Source organism: Chrysochloris asiatica, unplaced genomic scaffold, assembly GCF_000296735.1.
Source record: "Chrysochloris asiatica unplaced genomic scaffold, ChrAsi1.0 scaffold00128, whole genome shotgun sequence".
NCBI lineage: Eukaryota > Metazoa > Chordata > Mammalia > Afrosoricida > Chrysochloridae > Chrysochloris > Chrysochloris asiatica.
This window is the reverse complement of record NW_006408646.1, coordinates 4,582,820-4,601,866: the sequence shown is the minus strand read 5'-3', so window position 1 is coordinate 4,601,866 and position 19,047 is coordinate 4,582,820. Positions and strand designations below refer to the sequence as shown.

Sequence of the window (19,047 nt, the reverse complement as noted above, 5' to 3'; positions counted from 1 at the left end):
GTTGTTATGTGCTGTGGAGTCGGTTCCGACTCATAGTGACCCTGTACAGGGTTTCTGAGGCTGTAAATCTTTACGGGAGCAGAAAGCCTCATCTTTCTTCTGTGGAACAGCTGGTAGTTTTGAACTGCTGACCTTAAGGTTCGCAGCCGATTCGTAATCACTACACTACCAGAGAGTGTTTTATAATTCCACTTTACCAGGCTTGCTTTGCATTTTAGCTAAAACTCTGATTGGCCTAAGCAGAGATGTTGATTGTCTTGTAATGAAGCACTGGTATCCTGTAGAATCCAAAGGCAAGACTTCCTAGCTAGGTTTCATCAAAGAAAGGAATAGAAAACTGGGAACCTAAGTGGTCACTTTCTCAGTCTTTCTGTAGGAATATAAGGATACTGCTAATTTAGTGATTTACACAATGCATACTTATTCCCTTCAGTTTCTGAAAGTTTAGAAGAACTGCTAAGTAATAAGGGGAAGTGGGGAAAAAACAGCAATGAAGTTGTGAGCTAAGTCCGTCCATGTTCAATAGACTCCTGTGAACCTGGGTTGAGACCTGGTTGGCCAGCAGTATGGCAAGACCTGGGGACTCCTGGGCCCAGAGGCAGTGACATGGCCACAGAGGACTAGAGTGGAGAGTGAAGCATCCAGCTGATATGAAGTGAGGGGAGATACACAAGAACACCCATACTTGCAGATACCCACTTGACCTGGCTTCAATGACTGGATGATCAGAACATGACTAGAAGAAAGAAAGTGAATAAAAGAGTAATCTGATACAATTTGATGAACTCGACCTGTACTTATGGATATAGTAGTTCAAAAGAGGGAACAAATCTTTACATTTAGGATCATTCCTACCCCCTTGGTACACAGGGTTGACAGAGATGGGCAACTTAGACATTGGCTACCTAAAATGGAGGGGGGTGAGGGGGGTACTACAAAGGCAAGAAGTGACTGGCTTACACACTTTCAAGAGGGAGCCTAATTCCAGAGGGTGTGGGGGGAAGGTAGAATCTCCACTGAGTGGTTTCCAGTCTGTTTGGGGCTGATGAAAGGAGATGGGGATAAGACTCTTGTGGTACAATAGTGAATAATTGCTATCAGGACTGACTGTGAGGGTTGGAAACATAAAGGTAGATGTTTTATAACAAGAGGGGAGTGGTTGATTTGCAGTCCAGGAGCAGAGGTCCCTGGGACCATCAAGGGAGAAGAATGGAGTGCGGGACCCTACCCAGAGAAGCAGTGATGCCAGAGATGGAGGCAGAGACGATGATGTGGAATGACTGGGGACTCTGGACTCAGGGAGTGAGGGTGTCTCTTTGCTGGTGGCTGGGGGGCAAACAACCCTTTGGTTGTTTGATGATGCATGGAGGGAAATGTAATCATTGCAATGAAACAAAATAAGATAGGATGAATGTAAAGCTAATGTTTTCCCATGTAAACTATCACATAATTCACAATAAAAACTTTAAAAAAAATAATAAGAGGGTTTTGTTGAAATGACAGATACTGAAACGTATTTTATTCTTTGTGCTCAAAACCAAATGCAAGTCAAGCCTACAATCATGACTCTCAACTTTGCATCATAAGAGGGATCCTCTTGTGTGTATGAAAGAAGTAGATGGAGTAAGATGATAATCTGAGTTTGTTGTTAAATGTGTTTGTGTGGGTTCTGACTCAGTGTTACCCTGTATTAGGGCTTCTGAGGATCAGCTGGTGGGTTTAGAACTGCTAACCTAGCAGTTAGTGGTCTAGTACTTATCCTATAGTGCTATACCAGGACTCTTAAGATCTGAGTTTAGATGGCAAGTGATACACTGAGAATTAGATAGTTGTGTGTCTTTTCTAGTTATAAGATTTTTTTATGTGAATAACTTTTGCCATCTTTCAAAGAAACAGATTCTGTGGGTCATGGGATTACAGTCGTTGGTCTCTTTCAGTTGCATTATGAACCTGAAGGTATACTTCCTTAGATGCTCCCTCCAACTGCATGCTTACCAGGGGGGAGCCTTTCAGCTTCTTTCCAGAGGGTATTGCCTATTGCCCAGATTCAGGCTTCAGTTCTTACTATATTTTTATGCTTTGTACCTTTCATCTTAAAAATAAACAGATTTCTTCTGGGATCTTTCAGATGTCTTTCACTTTGAGGATCTAACTAAGATTACAAGCTTTTGAATGCTTCAGGAGATATCTTTATTTTACATTTGCTTGTCGTGTCCACTTCTTAATACAACGTAGTAAAGACTTGTATTAATTGATGGCACTTGAGATAGAAGAAAATGACTGTTTTCATCAGTATTTTGATAGTCTAGAAAGAAATTGCTGCCACAGCTGCTGAAATAAAGAACAGAAAAGGCTCACACAATGTGTCTGGTTGGAGCTAGATGCTAAGAGATCAATACATATGGGATTATTATAATAACAAAATCATTGTGAAAATTTTAACAAATAGAAGTCTTTGTTTTATCTTTTTGAATTTTCACAAATTCTAGGTCTGAGTGTGGATTATTCTTTAATAGATGGAGTAGGATTTTTACTAGCAATTATATGATTTACATGTTTTTGTTTGAGAGTTCTAATTTTTTTTTATAAATTGCCCATTTTCAAAATTGTCTTTCTAATGTGTTCAAAGTTAAAGTAACAGTTACCACATCACATTTTTCTAATCTGTTATTTAGCCAGGTCACAGGATATGTTGTTTTAGATATACTGAATGAGAGAATGCTGATTATGAGAAATGGGAGAAAATGAGGGTAAAGGAAAGTAATGAAGGTGAGGGGTGGGTTTTGCTCAAACCTGGGCACCCATAAAGTGCAGAAATTGTGGGTGCTGACCCCCCGAGTATATGCAGAGTGCTAGTCTCCAAAACCATCTGGCTTAATGCATTTATATGAGCAAATTAGAGATGTAAATGTGGCCATGCAGGATTAATCATGCTCTGTGTTGCTCTTTGCTAATCTTAGTGCCAAATCACATCTCACATTCTTGGTACTCTGTATGATTTCTTTAGATTTATTATCTTTTTTTGGTGTACCATCTTTTATGCAGTATTAATGCCAAGCAGTGGAATTTTTTGATGTCTGTATCAGTAAAGGGGAGGGAGGATCTCAAAGGAAAGAGGAAATAGAGTACCAAACCTTCACTGTACTGTTTCCTTTCATTGCTCAAATGTTACTTAAAGTCCATAGTAAATTTGCTGCTGCCTCAATCCTAAGAATCTCTTGGCATTCTTAGTATAACCCTATATTTCTGGCATTTTCTGAGTTGATACTCTTTGTGACAAAAGTTGGAAGACTTTGGAGGGAGAGAATACAAATGAATGTGCCTGAGTTCACAAGTTAAGGTCATAGTGCTAAGAAACAATAAAATGTGGTTGTTGCTGTGGCAGAAATTGGTAGCTGTTCTCCAATATTCACTTCCTCTTCTTAGTAACACATTCTGGAGTCCTGGTGTGGCACTGTTGGTTAATGCGCTGCACTGCAACGTTGGTGTGAACCTGAAGGTTGGCAGTTCATGCTCACCAGTCACTCCTTGTAAACCCTATACAGGGTCTCTATGGTTTGGAACCGATGCCACAGCACTCAACAACAACAACAAGTAATACATTCTGCGTTTATGAACTAGACCTTGGGCTACCCAGAATGAAGGCAACATTTCCCATCCTCAGGTAGGGTCTATTCATATGACGAATTCGTTTTCAGTGGCATATAAGCAGGAATCTCACATTCCTATAATATGTGTTGTTGTTGTTAAGTGCCGTCGAGTTGGTTCCGACTCATAGCGACCTTGTATAGGGTTTCTGAGATGTGGCTGGTGAGCTTGAACTGCTGACCTTGTGGTTCAAACCAATAGGGAGGAAATGTGATTTTCTGCTTTCCATTTTTTCCTTCTGGCTGGAATGGGAATTTGATGAATGGTGCTTAAGCAGATATTTTATACTATAGTTGAAAGATGTGTGTTGAAGAGGAGGGTAGGGCTAGAAAAAGAAAGGGACCTGGATATTGTTGAAGTGATACTATCAGCCTTGGACTCTTGCTGTCTGGACTTCATTTATTTTAGAGCAAAATAAACTACTCTCTCAGTTAATCCACTGTTATTTTGAGTTATCTAGTATTTGAAGCTAAACCTAACTCTGACTCATATACTTATCCCAAGATAAGATTTATTTTATGCTGATTATAAAGTTGGATAATTTATAGTTTGTATATATTTTTTAAATTAAAATTTAGCTTCTGGTTCCCTTCTCATTTTCTAGGTCTAACCCATTAAGCTTCTGAAAGTTTCCTACATGCAGAGATTATCATGATACTTGTATTAAAGGAGGCCAGCTAAAGAAAATAATTTTCTTGCATCTGGGAAGCTTTTTGTTTTTCCCTTCTAAGGCAATATCCAGAAAGTGTAAATCTGTGATGTTTTGTAGTTCTGCCCATTATATATGATCATTGAACACAAAGAGGTGCAGAAGTATAGAAGGAAGCAAAGTTTGGGGGATGTCTATAACATGGAAAGCATCTGGTGTAAAGTCTAGAAAAGATTGCAAAATCATTAGGGAGTGCTATGGCTCTGTAGGATAAGCTCTGGACTGAAAACCATGAGGTCAGCGGTTGGAACCTACCAGCTGCTTTACAGGAGAAAGGTGAGGCTTTCTGCTTCCACAAAGATTTGCAACCCTGGAAACCCTATACAGGATGGCTGTGAGTCAGAACTGACTTGATGGCACTTAGCAACAACAACAACAACATATCTTAGCAAGTTCTTTCGTGAGTTGAAATCTAGCTTCAGGTAAGTGGCTTCTGAGCGGTACTGCTTCCTTCTATTTTGGAAGAGGACACTAAAGCTGTGAAGAATACTGTAATCCAGTTGTTCTTGTTAAGTGCTGTTGAGTTGGTTATAACTCATGGCAATCCTGTATAGGGTTTTCAGGGAGCAGCTAGTGGGTTTGAACCACTGACCTGGCAGTAGTATCTAGTGTGTATCCTACAGCACTACACCAGAACTGCGTATTTCAATTAGGTAGATGTAAAAATCCTGGTAACAGTCTTGTTGTTGTTTAGTGCCATTGAGTCATTCACAACTCCTAGTGACCCTGTATATGGTTTCTGAGGAGTAACTGGTGGGTTTGAACTGCTGTCCTTGTGGTTTGCAGTCCAGTGCTTATCCTACAGCACCACACCAGGGAAATAGCATCTTTCCCAGTATTGAAAATAAAGTAGTGATGGGTAAAAAACTTAAAAGTAAAGCTAGATGTAAATTCCAATACTGAGAGAGAGAATATTTAATTTTAACTTTTGTTTAAAGAAGATTCAAATCTGAGGATGTTTTCCCTTTGAAGTGAAGACTAATGAAATCTAATCAACTAATTTAGTATTTTTTATAGAGGCCTGGTGTGGTGTTATGCTAACTTTGAGGTCAAATCCACCAACCGCTCCTTGGAAATCTTATTCAGCTTAAAGGCATTTTATAACAATAGAGAGGAAAACTTTTTATAAAAGATATGCATATAATCAGGAAAACTAGTGCATCAATATAGTAAATTAGCATCTGGATTTTCACCAATCCTGTAGGGACACAAACATGAAAAAAATTATTTTCCTATTACCTTGAGATATGTTCTGTCAAATCTTCTTTCTGGACTGATTCCAGATTCCTTAATTTTCATACTTTGGTTATCAAAATGTTAATCTGCTTTAATATAATACACCAATATTACATATAATTAAGAGTCTTATCTTCCCCTTTTATCAGAGACAGTGGCTTTATCAGGAGGGAGCAATTTTGGTTTTTAAACTTCCTTTTTCTCTTTCTCCTGAGGTTCTGAGTCTTCAATGTGTTAGTATGTGATGTAAAGAAAAGAAAAGTGTTGTGTATAGCTCTCCTTACATGTACAGTTGTAGTTCACTTGCTGTGGATTGCTCTAGTCTCTCTGATCAACACTGGTACAAATCCAAATGCTAGTTGTCTTATGGGAGCTCATGTATCATATTTTTGGATTGCTCCTTAGGACCCTTCCCATTGCAGTTTCCTTATATGAGTTCTCATTCTATTCTATTCTTTCTCATCATCCACCCTTTAAAGTTTTCTGATCCTGGAATCCTCTTGCCTCCAGGCAATCTTTTGAGTGGAATATGAGCAAGATGTCCAAAGCCATATTCTAAATCTATGTTTTGAAGATGAATGTATCTTTGCTATGCCAAATATCAGAAGTGTAAACTACTCTACTGTTCTTCCCCGCTTCTGCCAGTTCTCTCAGATTTTCAGGATAGACCAATGTTCAGTGTCCAATTAGCAACATCATCATCATTGCCTGAAAATTTATTGGATATATAAAATTTTCACTCCAACCAAGGTACACTGGGTGGTGGGTCCCAGTGATCTCTGGTCTAACAAGTCTTCCAGGAGAATCTATTGTGCTGAGTTAGGGAAACCCAAGTGATTTTGTGTGTTGCTCTTATATATCCTGAAATCTAGCTGATTTAATATATTAAGTCTAGAAGCGTTCTGTGGATTCTTTGGAGTTTTTTACATATAAGATCATATCATCTGCAAATAAGCATAGTTTTACTTCTCCTTTCTTGACTTGAATATGTCTTATTTCTTTTTCTTGCCTAATTGCTTTGACTAAGACTTTCGGTACTATTTTCAGTAACAGTGGTGAGAGTCTTCTTCCTGATCTTAAGGGGAAACTTCTCAACCTTTCTCCACTGAGTATAATGTTGGCTGTTAGTTTTTCATAAGTTCTATAAAACATAGTGAGGAATATCCCTTGTATTCATAATTTGTTGAGTGTTTTTATCAAAAAAAGGGTTGGATTTTATCAAATGCCTTTTATATGCTGATTGAGATGATCCTGTTCTTTTCCTTTATTCTGTTAAGCCTTACTCTTTTCTAGCAGCAGAATATCTAAACCCAACTCAAGAAACACTAGCATTCTTTTTTTTTTTAAGGTTTTTATTGTGGATTGAGTGAAAGTTTACAAGGCACATCATCAGTTTTACATTCAACAAATCATATAACTTGTTTCATTACAATGATTGTAATCTCCTCCATGTACCATCAGTGAACAGTATTTCTATCTATTCACTTTAGCTTTTTTTAAAAAAACCCACTCAGGCATATATAATAATTTACATCTCCAAAGGGCACATTCTGAAAGTTTGCCTCCTGGCCAGTCCCTCTTTTCCCATGAATCTAGGGTCATCAGCCGCTCCCTCTCTCCATGTCCTCATCTCTGCCTCAGTCTCTGGTATCCCAGCTTCTCTGGATAAGGTACAGCATTCTGCCTGTGCTCTTCTCCCTTGATGGTCCTAGAGTCCTCTGTTTCTGGACTGTTAAGATAACCACTTCCCTATTTTTGTTACAAAACTTGTACCTTTACAATTGTGACAGTCGTAATTAGTCATGATAACAATTATTCACTATTGAATCATATGAATCTTATCACCCCATCTCTTTCCACCAGACCCATTTAGACAAGATGAAAACCATTCAATGAGGACTCTTTCTCCCTCCCTCCCACCCCCCACTCTTAAACTAAACTGCCTCTTGAAACCTTATAAGCTAGTCACTTTGTACCTTTATCGTCCCCTCATTTTAGGTATCCAATGTCTAAGTTGCCTGTCCCTATCTACTCTATATAAAGAGGGGATAGCATTGATAACTTGATGTGAAGACACCTTCTCTATCTGTTGGTACTTAGAATTACTACCTCCATGAGTATAGGTCAGGTTAATAAAATTGTAGCAATTTATCCTTGTTTCCTTTATCAAAAAAACTTTTTTTTTTTTTTTTTTCCTTTTTGCAATCTTCCTCTAGTTGAGTTCTGATTATCAAGCCATCGAGGATAGGTCAAATGGGTACTGGCTACAAGTTTGGGTGTTCTTGTGCATCTCCACTCACTTCATATCAGCTGAACACTTCACTCTCAGCTCTAGCTCTCTGTGGCTATGTCCTTGTCCATGGGCTCAAATGTCCCCAGGTCTCACCACACTTTGGACCAACCAGCCCTTCCTCTTCTCTCTCTCATCTCCAGGTCAATGGGAGTCAATGGACTGTGGTTGAACTCAGCCCATTTCTTCACTGCTGCCTTTCCCTCTCTTCCACTCACCAGTAGATCAATGTGGTCTCCAACTAGCATACATGCCTGTTCGTGTGTTTCCTTTGAGTCTCAGTCTTAGAGGACAGTTTGTCCTGAAGGAACTTGATTGCTTGCCTTGATGGCTTCCCGACGAACAGCTTGCTTATTCTTGCTGACAGTTTTGTTTTGGTTATTTTCTGATGATCTTTCTTTGAAGATGTATCTTATGTTGCTCTAGCTGTTCCAGGCTGGTCTGCATGTCCTTGCTAGAGGGAATGTCCCACCTCATAAGGTTCTGGATGGGACTCAGGATTCCACCTAAGGTCCTATACTCTGCAAAGGCTTTGCAAGAGGCCTATTTCACTGGCCAAGTTCTAGAACCCCTTTTAGGTATTCCTATCAGTTATAGGCTGAAGACAGGCTTACAAGTTTTCTGTAATTATGTTTCCTGACATTTCTTTCTATCCCACTCAGATGTCTATTTTACAATAGTAGGCAAGAGAAACCAATATTGTTAAGATACTCAAGCGTTTTAGTATTATTTCCCCTCTTCAAACTATGCCTAAATCCCTGTATCACAGAGCCCTGTTGTTCCAAGGTTGAGCATGCATCACTGTTTACCACTGTCCCACTTAGGCCATGCAAACCTGTCTCAGTGTTCCCCTATCTATCTTGTTCTTCCACCTCTTCCCCCTTCTTGCATTGCCCTCTCCAACATCTTAATTAACCCCACCCCCACCCCAACCCCACTGTTGTGGTTACCTTATATTCCATTAATTCTTCCCTCCATTTAAGACAGTCTATTTTATCCTGTAATCTACCTGACCTTCTTACCACCTGCATCCCTGGTCCTCTGTGTTTACCTTCTTTCACATTGTAATTGTTTTGATCATAGAGTGACCTCCCATATCCTCTGTTCTTATAATTTTATTCTGTTCGTGACTCTTGCATTTGTTGACTGAGTTCAGAGTGATGCTGCCATGTACGTCATTTTCTGGTTGTTGTCTGTTCTTGTTGGTTCTCAGTCCACATAACTTCCTTTAGGATATATTTCTTAGCAGGGTTGGCTTGGCAAAATCCCTTAGCTTCTGTTTATCCTGGAATGTTTTGATTATACCTTCGTATTTGATTGACAGCTTTGCTGCGTAGAGGATTCTTGGTTGGCAGTTTTTTTTCTTTCAGGGTTTTACATATGTCTCCCCATTGCCTTCTTGCCTGCATGGTTTCTGCTGAGAAATCAGAGCTTAGTCTGATTTGCTTGCCTTTGTATGTTACACTTCTCTTTTCCCTGGCTGCTTTCAGGATTCTGTCCTTATCTTTGATTTTGGAGAGATTGATTATTATGTCTTGGTGATTTTCTTTTAGGGTCTATCCTTCCTGGGGTTCATTGAGTTTCTCAAATGCTTATCTTTCAGGATGTTAGGGAAATTTTCTTCCAAAAGCTCTTCAACTATCTCTGCTGTGGACTTGTGTGAGTTTTCCTGTTCCAGAATGCTGATAATTCTTAAATTATTCTTCTTCATGTTGTCTAACACAAATCTTAGGCCTTCTTCAGAGTTTTTTTTTTTTTTTTATCCTTTTATGTGCTTGCGCTTCTATCTTAGTAGTGTTGAGAGATTTATCTTCTAGCTCACTAGTTCTGGCTTCGATCTCCTCAATTCTACTCCTTTGCCCTTTCAGTGTATTGTCCATTTCTGATATTCTATTATTAAGCATTTGGATCTCTTTCTGTAGGTTTTGAATTATTTCTAATGCTGAATCTGCCTTATTTGATTATTCCTGTAGCGCTTTCCTGACTTCTTCCTTAGTTTTCTCAACTCCATTGTGTAGTGTTTTGAAACATTTTATAATCAAATATGTAGTGTAGGTCTACTTCCTGTTCATTTGCCTCAGTCACTTTCTCTCGTGTCTAGATATGTGCTGATATGGTCATCTGTTTTTTATTTTTGGCATATTCAGGAGTTATCTGTGGCCTTAATATTTAAGATGGGTATGTATTTTGGTATTTTTTAAATGCTTTCTGATTGCCTCCAGGTGGATGATCAGGAGATGGGCTTCCCTTTTCATTAGTATTCCTGAGAAATTTCAAGATGCCACTGTTGGTCTTTATGACGTAACTCAGGATTTAATTTTCAGCCTGTTTCCCTTTTAGCCTATCTGTCCTGCTCCACAGTCCCTGTTCAGGACTTTTTCCTAGTGACAAACAGTTCAGGGCTGCCTTTGACCATTTTACACTGCCGTTTGGTTTTAAGTGGAAACTCTTACTTTAATTTTTGAGGAGATCTGTACACATGTATAGTGGAACCCTCTGGGGGTGGGATTGGGTTGTCCATTCACTCAGGGTCCCCTTCTAGTCACCTAAACGGAGGTGCGCAGATAGCGAGATGCCAAGGAACTGATTAAAAAAAAAAGAGTGTCCACATCTTCATATCTGTAGTTCTGTCAGTCATTCGTGGCTGCTCTGATCCTTCTCCGACTTGGACTTGCCCAATATGGTGTCCCCGGGAGCATCTGGGCGTCTTGGATTAGAAAGCAATGGATTTCTTGCTTCTGCTACATATTCCCCTAGCTGTAAGCCTTTCAGCCTCCTAAATATCCCTTTATATGTGGTTCAGAGTTCTGGCACAATCCCCTGAGCCTTCTTGATCCGGTGTTCTGTGTTGTTGCTGATGGAGTGCCTCACTGCACATCTACCTGATCCACCATCTTGTTTGTTCTCCTCAACACTAGCATTCTTGATGAAGCAAACTTGAGAAACATTTTGGTTAGAATGGATTCAAAATCTCAGGACATGAGGTGAAACCTGAGAGTATAGATATGATGGCGAATTCCTCAACACAAAAGACAGAGCATTGCTTTTATGGGTAACAAAAGGAGGTGCTCCTTTGTTAAGAACTACTAGTGTTGCAGGAGGGAGGAGTGCTTAGGAGAATGCTTAGTAAGAAAACCCTTTATTATTTGGAATGAAAATAATTAAAAAGAATATATATATATATTTTTTTCATTAAATCTTTAACCCAATTTTGGTGTTTTTTTTTGAGTAGCTAACTTTTTGCCATTTGTAGTAAATAAACTTCCCCCATCTGCTAACATGGAATGCTATTCTTGCATCTTGCTGTATAAATACAGACTACCAATGCAATTATTGCTACATAGTATTAGTTGATAAGAGTATTTTTGTAGGTGTTGGCCTTTCTGGATTACCTCTCATGTAGGTGTTGTTGTTGTGCCGTGGAATCTGTTCCAACTCATAGCAACCCTGTATAGTGTTTCCAAGGAGCAGCTGGTGAGCTTGAATTGTTGATCTTGTGGTTCAAACCGACCTTGCAGTCCAGTGCATTTACCCACAGCGCCATACCAGGATGTCCTCATATAGAAAGTTTTCTTATATGTGCTCTAGGAGTTAAATATAAAAATGTTATGATCTTAATTGCTATTGCTTAATTTGGTAATCAGAGAATGTCTATTGTCTGACCCATTTATATACTTTTGAAATAGGATGAAAAATCCCCTTCATGTTTTGCATGTATGGCCAGATAGACAGCACTTTAAAAAATTAGCATATGAATGTTTTGACTATCTCACTTAAGGCAGCCTGTCAGTTTGGCAGCTCTGAGTCTGTTATTTCTGTGTCTTTTCTTTTTTCATTTTCATGTTTTGACAAATGAGATTGTACTTTTGACAAGTGATTTGTACTTCATCTATGTATTTCAAAGTGCTCTTAATTTTTTATTTATTAAACTATTTAAAGATCATTTTATTCACCCATCTTTGGATAATAGAAGATTCTACTTAATCCAAATGAATGTAGAAAATGATAGTATGAGAGTTCTTGCAATAATAGTAACAAATAACATTAGTAGACAATCTTTTTTATTTCTTTTAATTCAACATCCTTAGACTTCGGTCTGGATGTAGTATTGATTTATGCAGATGGTCATTTTAGATCACTTGGGAAACTTAAGGTTTTCACAAGTATCCATTAATAAGTGAGTAACTACCTTGCTTGAAATCATTATTTTAAATGGAAATTCTCTATATTTAATGTTTTCATGCAACCAACATTAAAGTCATTCATTTACTCAACAAACACTTAATGAGTATCTAATATATGCTGGGAATTGTTCTAAATACTGGAATTACAGTGGTGAACAGTAGACTTACCACTTGATAGGGTGACCATCATTGGAGGATATAGACATGAAATGAGTAAATAATGAAATTTTAGATTATATTAAGTGATTTGAAGAAAATAAAGACAATAATAGAATAGATAGTGGTTGGGCCAGGGAAGGAGGTTAATTTTGGTCAAGAAAGCTTTCTCTGAGTACTTGCTATTTGAAAAGAAACATAAATGTTGAGAAGGAATTAGCTCTTCTGGAGGAAGAGTGTTCCAGGCAGACAACTGCAATTACAAAGTCATGAAGGAAGCACAAGAACACAGGTGTAGTTAGAGTACAGTTAGGAGAACTTATGGTACGAGATGAGGGTCAAAGATAGAGGTGAAATCATGTGGGACCTTACAGGTTTTGTTTTGTATTTTCTTTGTGCAAAGGGAAGCCTTCGTGGGTAAGAAACAGGGGAAAAGCATGATCTGATTTACATTATAGAAAAATCATTCCCACTGCTGGTAGAGACTGAATCATAGGAAACAAAGAGGAAGCTATTGTAGTGGTCAAGGTGATAGCAAGTTGGCTAGATTAGGATTCAATTCTGTAGGTTGTTACTTAGGGAGTTTTCTAATTGCCTCCAGGTAGATGTGATCAGGAGATGGGTTTCCCTTTTCACTCTTATTTCTGAAAAATTTCAAGATGCCACTGTTGGTCTTTATGATGTAACTCAGTATTTAATTTTCAGCCTATTTCCTTTTCAGTTTGCCTTTCCCGTTCCACAATCCCCATTCAGGCCTCTTTGCTAGTGATAAACAGTTCAGGGCTGGCTGTGGCCATTTTGCACTGTTTGGTTTTAACTGGAGACTGTCATTTTAATTTCAAAGAGATCTGTGTGCACGTTTAGTAGAACCCTCCGGTGGGGTGGTATCTACTCACTCAGCGCCCCCTCTATTCACCAGAATGGAGGTGTGCATCCAGCGAAAGCCCAATTAGCAGATACAAAAAGAATGAGTGTCCACACTTTTATCTTCGCAGTTCTTTCAGGCATCTGTGGCTACTCTGATCCTTCTCTTGCTTGGTCTCACCCAAAATGGTAGATCCTGGAGCAGTTGAGCGTCTTGGATTAGAACGCAATGGGTTTCTTGCTTCTGCTAGCTGTAAGCCTTCCAACCTTATAAATATTCCTTTATATGTGGTTCATAGTTCTGGCACCATCCCCTGACCCTGCTTGGTCTGGTATTCTGTGCTTTTGCTAAAGGAGCTCCTCACTGCCCTCTTCTACCCGATCCACCATCTTGTTTGTTCTCTCACTAAATAGTTTTTTTTCTACTGGATCTGGGTAAGAGAAGGTAGGGGAAGATGCTGAAAGGATTATATGATTCCGTTGTGAGTGATTGTTAACAGGACTAATTGTGATTGTGAAAGTTTGGAGCATAAAATGGGGTTTGGCCAATTTTGCCATCCTTCTGGGTATAAAATGAACCATCTCAAAAGTAGGAGTGGAGAATCTCAACTACCATCAAATAAGAAGAGACAGAGAGGAGCGTGTCTTTGGGACCCAGAATCCTAGTACATTGAACCTCCTTGCTCTAGGGACAGAAAGTGGTGACACCAGAGAAGCAGCGGAGGAGTAGCAGCAGCAACCAAAATCCAGAGCATGAGACAGAGCAGTGAACTTCCGGGCCTGTGGAGTGAGTAAAGCTGAGTACTTTAGGGCAGGAGGCTGCTTGTGTAGTAGAGTGACTCCAGGAACTTAATTGGGGGTGCTAGATTTGCTTAAGGAGCTCTGGTAGCGTAGTCATTACAAGTCATGCTGCTGATCTCAAAGTCAGCAGTTCAAAACTACCAGCCGTTGTACAGGAGAAAGATGAGGCTTTCTGCTCCTGTAAAGATTTTACAGCCTCGGAAACCCTGTACAGGGTTGCTATGAATCAGAACCGACCCCACGGCATGTAACCACCACCATTTCCATTATTGCTAAAAGAGCATTCATAGCTCTCCAACCTTAACTCCACTGTACCTTGTTTGGCATTGTAGGTTTGGGGTTTATGAGATGACTTGCTATTCTGTAAATGTGGTCCACATTTCCTTTCTTTTCTTTAAACTTTTTATTGTGATTTGGGTGAAAGTTTACAAGCAAATTGTTTTCCTGTTCAACAGTTCATTTGCATTTTGATTCATGACATTGATTGCAATCCCCACAATGTAACAGTGCTCTTCCCACTTCCTCCCTGTGTTTCCTGTTTCCATCCATTCCACTTTCCTGTTCCTTCCTGCTTCTGAGCTTTATCCCTGGGCAATAGTGCCCTTTGAGTGTGAACCTCTCTGATATAACTCTTCACCTTATATACCTATTAATAATTTGACTGAAATTTTGCCTGGGTAGTGCAGGCTGATGGTGGTATATGTTCAGTTTTAGGTTTGAAGGACGTTGAAGGGTTTTAGTCTTAGGGGGTTCCACCAGTCTCTATCAGACCAGTAAGCCTAGTGTTTTTATGGTTTTGAATTTTATTTTTTCATGTTTTTCTCTTAATCTATCCAGGACCTCCTACTGTGATCCTTTTCAAAGCAGTCACTAGTGATGGTGGTTGTGTGCCATCAAGTCATTATCATTTCAAAACGACCCTGTATAGGGTTTCTGAGGTTGTATGTCAATCTTCATAGGCGCAGAAAGCCACACCTCTTTCTCCCCTGGAGCAGCAGGTAGATTTTAACTGCTGATCTTGTGGTTAGTAGCCCAACTCATAATTCACTGTACTGCCAGGGTTCCTTGTCAGCAGTGATAGATAGCTGGGTGTAACTTTACCTAAGGTCTTGGCTACGTCCAAGTCATGCTGCATGTATCCAGTTCTCTTCTCTGTGTTCCCGAGAGACCAAAAAGCACTGCTCAGGGCAGAGAAAATGGAACTTCTCAGTTTGAGACTACAGGTGCCAATCTTTAGAGCAGTTTCTAAGACAACCACAGAGGCCCCATAATGGCCGGACGGCAACAGGTCCTGCCCAACCACAGATACAACCACGAAGGGACTCTTGTCCAGTTTGATTTTCTGAAGCCTGTTGGTAAGTGGGCTCCAGGGAATCTGAAGGGAAAAACAGAATTCAGGAAAATAGAGGACCATACATAAAGCGGTATTTTCTTATACTCTAAAGTCCTGGCATGGGTGGTGCTGTGGGTTAATGTGCTGGACTGCAAAGCCGGTTTGAACTGCTAGGTCAGCGGTTCAAGCTCATCAACCTCTCCCTGGGAACCATATACAGGGTCACTATGGGTTGGAGCTGACTCAATGACACTTAACAACAACAACAAGAAACAAATGTGTATTATACTTTTAAGGACCAATTTTAAGTATAAACTCTTTAGCCTTTAATCCAGCACAACAGAATGAAAGACTGCCCAGTCCTACACCATCCTTACAGTTATGTTTGAACCCACTGTCACTGCCACTGTGTCTGTCCATCTGAAGGTTCATCGGACAACATGTCCAAAGAATGAGAGATGAAGTCTCACCATCTTGGCTTCTAAGCAGCATTCTGGCTGTACTTCTTCCAAAACAGATTTGTTTGTTCTTATGGTAGTCCATGGTACTTTAAGTATTCTTCACCAATACCATAATTCAAACGTATCAATTCTTCTATGATCTTCCTTACTCATTGTCCAACTTTTATATGCATATGAGGCAATAGAAATACCCTGGTTTGGCTCAGGTGTACCTTAATCCTCAAAGTGACATCTTTGCTTTTTATTACTTTAAAGAGATCTTTTGCAGCAGATTTGCCTATTGCAATACATTGTTTTATTTCTTAGGTATGTTCATCCATATTATGAGGTGTGCTGCAGATTCATCGTTAATCTTTAGCATTGCATAATATTCCATTGCATGTGTGTACCATTGTACTTCCAGAAGTACCATGAACTTCCAGAAGAACAAATGGTTCAAGCTCACCAGCTGCTCCTTGGAAACCCTATACAGGGTCGCTGTGGGTCGGAATTGACTCAACGGCACTTAACAACAACAACAACAACAACAACCATAGTTGATGATCATTTAGGGTGTTTCCATCTTGTGAATATTGCTGAGATGAATACGGGTGTGGTGACCCACATTTTCTTACCTTCGTGTTTTGGCTCATCCTTTGTTCATTGAATTTGGAACATTCCTCCCCAAACCTTTTCTCTCCTAGCTTGAGGAATCTCTGCCTCCTGTCAAGTTAAAACCTTACTCAGTTATCACCAATGAGAATTAATGAATCTTTAGAGTTTCCATAGTTTAATGAGAGAATATGTCATTAGTTATTTCATCTTATTGCACTCACCTTGAGCCACGAACTTGAGCTCTTGAGAGGCTGACAATAGTAAAAGATTGGCTCCTGTTGTTATAGTGATGTTCATGAGTTGTGTATCTATCTGTCTTCTCCCTGGACCTTTACCAGACTGCTGTTCCTTTAAAGTCAAGATCCTCTGATTTATTTTTATTTCCTCTCACAGTGCCTACTACAGCTCCTTGTAGATAAGGAGTACTTGGTAAATGTGTGTTCGTTTCAAGGAAACAAAGGCAGGCTTCAGCCTCTGTAGGGCTGCCTGATAGTGGAAGGGGGTGAGATGGGTAAGGTTAGCGGTAGTAGAGTGATCTGCCCCGGGGCTTCCAGCCAGGGAACTGGAGCATGGTCCTGCATCAAATGGGCTGTGTTGGCAGAATCCTTGCTGTGATCCTTGTTTTAGTTTTAGTTTTTAGCTAAGCAAAAAGCCTTTATTATCTGAAAGCACTCACTTGTATGAAATATTCACTAATGAGGCATACATTTTTAGTGTCAAATAGACTGCTACCTTTGTCCCTTGACTTTCCTAATAACTACTCTTTAGATACTTGAAAATAATTTAGAGGTCTTTAGGAAAATTAATATATTTTCCAAATACCGTTTCACATTGAGTTTAATATTCTGCTTCTAAAACACGATAAATGTAAATAAGTATGAGGCTAGCTTTTCTAGGCATTTACCCTGTGATCAGTGTCTCATATATCACACCTTAGGAAATCTTGAAGAAATTCACAACAATGAAAAAAGGTGGGCTTTCTTCATTCATTTCCTCTTTGTTGCTTTTGTTCAGATTTGAATAGACAAGTAGTGATTGAGGAAAATACTATTTTACAGTATCTGCTTTTAAGGATGTGATTTGCAAAGTGCTGTGTTTAAAAATGAAGGAGTTGTAAAAATGCCTTTTAGTAGTTGAGCATCTGTGAAAATGTGTTCTTATTGTTTGATGTTGGATCTTTGAAACATAGATGCTAAATTACAACTGTGCTAGCTTAGTAGTGCTGTCGAAATAATTCCTAGTGGAGAAAATATATTAGTGCAGTAGTAATTCTATAAATATTTAGTATATAATTACTGATTCAATTTGGATTAAGGAACATAAAGAAATAATTAAAGACAAACAAAAAAAACCCCCAAAAAGTGATTTAGGGCATTGTTGTTATTTAAAAGCATCCAGGTAATGGAGTCCTTGTGTGGCAGTGTAGGATAAGCACACGACTGCTAACTGTAAGGTAGCCAGTTCAAACTCATTAACCACTCATCAGAAGCCCTGTACAGAGTCTCTATGTGTCAAAACTGACTCGATGGCACTTAAGAGCAACAATATAGTAATGGATAAGTACTGGATTATTAACCAAAAGGTCGGCGATTTAAACCTAATGCCCACTCTTCAGGAGAAAGATGTGGCAGTCTGCTTTTGAAAGATTGACAGTTTGGGAACCTTATAGGCAGTTCTTACCTGCCCTATAGGGTGACCATAAGTTGAAACTGACTCAACAGCAGGATAGTTTTTAAAAAATTATTTTTATTTTAGATGATACTTGGAGGAGACTTGGTGGTACACTGGTTAAATACTCAACTGCTAACTCCAAAATCAGAGGTTCAAACCTACCAGTTGCCCCATGAGAGAAAGATGTGGCAGTCTGCTTCCATAAAGCTTTACAGTCTGGGAAACTCTATGGGGCAATCCATGTGGGTCCCTTAATTTACATACAGGAAAGTAAAACTTTGGGTGATTTAAGTCACCACTCACAAATTATGACTTACAGAATTTAGCCCTAAAGCCATGTTTAGTTCTGGCTCTTAGGCCGCTTAAACATTTTTGAACCACCCACTGCTGTCACGTGGATTCCAACATCTAGTAACCCTATAGGACTAAGTAGAACTGCTCTCTGGGGTTTCTGAGACAAGTAAATCTTTATGGGAACAGACAGCTTTATTTTTATATTGAGGAACAACTAGTCGGTTTGAACCATAGCCCAACAGTGCCTAACCCACAGCCTAGGCACCTTAAACCAAGCTCCTTAAACTTTTTTGAGCAAACTTTAATAATCAGGCAATTTCAGCTTCTCATAAATATTTAGACAGTCTGGCTTCATTGAATTGATGATATCCTACATTGAATTGTAGCTAACTTTGAACATGGATCCTCTTTCACCAGGTTTGCTAACCTCACCATTGTCTTTTATCTTCAGCTTGGCACTGTTTCACTTACTTGTGTTACCTGGCTGGCCCCTCTGGACACTTTAATTATATAGCAGAGTAGGAAGGAGAAAGTTCTGTCGACTTCTAAGCAGTTGTAGGAGTCTCTCCTCCACCCTATGCCTGCCTGGGCAGTAAGCGAGTAGTTCATGAGTAGATGTAGCTCTTAGCTGTAGGTTTTCCATTTCCATTGATGACCTATATGGCATCAAAGGAGTCACCTAACTTCTCTGAACTTTGGCTTTGTTATTTGCCAAACAGTCATAAATATTCTGATCATGCATCTACTTTTAAAACAATCAACTTAAGGATTTGCCTATCTATATATTAAACAGCCCCATAAAACCC

General features: G+C 39.3%; 1 protein-coding gene and 1 pseudogene across 1 annotated transcript in view; one reads left to right on the top strand and one right to left on the bottom strand.

Annotated features, from left to right (window-relative positions):
• The window catches only part of TTC28 (tetratricopeptide repeat domain 28), an 812,316-nt gene that overhangs the window by 221,879 nt on the left and 571,390 nt on the right, over positions 1 to 19,047 (top strand). The gene's annotated exons all lie outside the window — the stretch shown is intronic.
• LOC102823371 overlaps positions 1 to 19,047 on the bottom strand; it is a 204,911-nt pseudogene that overhangs the window by 175,836 nt on the left and 10,028 nt on the right.